The sequence below is a fragment of the Phocoena sinus genome, chromosome 17 (genome assembly GCF_008692025.1).
Source record: "Phocoena sinus isolate mPhoSin1 chromosome 17, mPhoSin1.pri, whole genome shotgun sequence".
Lineage (NCBI taxonomy): Eukaryota > Metazoa > Chordata > Mammalia > Artiodactyla > Phocoenidae > Phocoena > Phocoena sinus.
Window position 1 is genome coordinate 69,674,205 of NC_045779.1, and position 1,610 is coordinate 69,675,814.

Here is a 1,610-nt window from a genome sequence, read left to right on the forward strand (position 1 = left end):
CTTTTGCCCCTCTCTCCCGTGCCCTGGCACTACACCCCCGTGAAAAATATTAGCTAAGATTTGCCTCAGACTGTTTTCTAGTTAACCCACACTTAGATAAGTTTCCTTCTTGTTTTCAATATCATTGTAGTCTTCATTAGGGACATCAACTGGATGACATTGGACCCCGTTCATACATTTATTAGCTTAATATTTATTGCGTTCATACAAGGCAATAGGCTTTATTTTGGGTCTCTTAGGTATGAGAATGCAGAGAAAGTTATTCCTGAGCTTCAGAGGCCACTTCTAAGGTGGAAGAAGGGGAAGCAGACATGCAAATTAGCTATCAAGAGATTATAGTAAGGGTTCTTTGAGAAAATAATCATTAATTTTGCCCAAAACTGTCAGGAGGGTTTCCTCAGTGGACAGGAACATATGAGGTGAGTCCTAAAGGACGAGGAGTGATCTTTCCAGCAGACAAAGTGGGTCAGAGAGGGAGAAAGGCAGGAGGTGGAGGGAGGAACAGGCACACAAAAGCAGAGGTGAGGGAGATCACGGTACATCGTGGGGAGAACTGCAAGAATTTGTTAGGATAAAAGGAAGCTGGGGAGGACGATGGGGTCAGAGCTACAAAGAAACATTGACTTTACATTGTGGTTGGGCAAACACATTTCTGAGAAACACAGTGAAGAAACATCAGAATAAAGTTAAGAACACGATTTAGGGATCTGGTATCAACTAATTTTGTTCCTTTATTTCCTGCTTGGTTTTGTAGCGGGATTTCAGGCACGCTGAGCTGCCCAAGTTCAGAAATATGAAGAATGAGAGTTGATATAATCATAGAACGTGACATTTTTAGATGAAGCTGCTTGTCCTTTGAAACTCAGAGAGTGAACTGGCAAATCTAACCTGGTTGATCCCCTGAAACAGATTTGTTTTTGAGGTCTCTTTCTATAAGCAGAATTATTTTCAGTAATAATCATGAAATGGGATGAATATATTTCACGTATGAACCAAAATTTGTATTTGCCAAATTAAAATTTTACTGCTTGAATTTCACACTCTGTTTCACTTTTAAATTGAAATAAACACTCTAAGAGCACATAGAATGACAGAATTGAAGTGACTCTAGCTTTTTTTCTTCATCTTTACCATCACTGTTTATTTCTCACCTGTTGGTTAAATATAGGAATATGTACTATATCCACAGGGGTTGGATATATGAACTATACCTGCACCTGAAATAAGCTGAAACGATTCTAAATCCTTGCAAATTTACTTGCAAAAGCAAAGTGTGTGCTGGCTTTGGCAGCACATATACTAAAATTGGAATGATACAGAGAAGATTAGCATGGCCCTTGCGCAAGGATGACATGCAAATTCGTGAAGCATTCTATGTTTTTACCTACATATAAAAGAATGAAATTAGAACACTCCCTAACACCATACACAAAAATAAACTCAAAATGGATTAAAGACCTAAATGGAAGGCCAGGAACTATCAAACTCTTAGAGGAAAACATAGGAAGAACACTCTATGACATAAATCACAGCAAGATCCTTTTTGACCCACCTCCTAGAGTAATGGAAATAAAAACAAAAATAAACAAATGGGACCTAATGAAACTTCA

At 38.3% G+C, this 1,610-nt stretch overlaps 1 non-coding gene across 1 annotated transcript; it reads left to right on the forward strand.

The window, feature by feature from the left end:
* Positions 1–1,275: 1,275 nt before the first annotated feature.
* LOC116742793 lies at positions 1,276–1,382 on the forward strand. The gene has a single exon (XR_004346573.1). It is a non-coding gene; the product is annotated as a U6 spliceosomal RNA (small nuclear RNA).
* Positions 1,383–1,610: the final 228 nt, after the last annotated feature.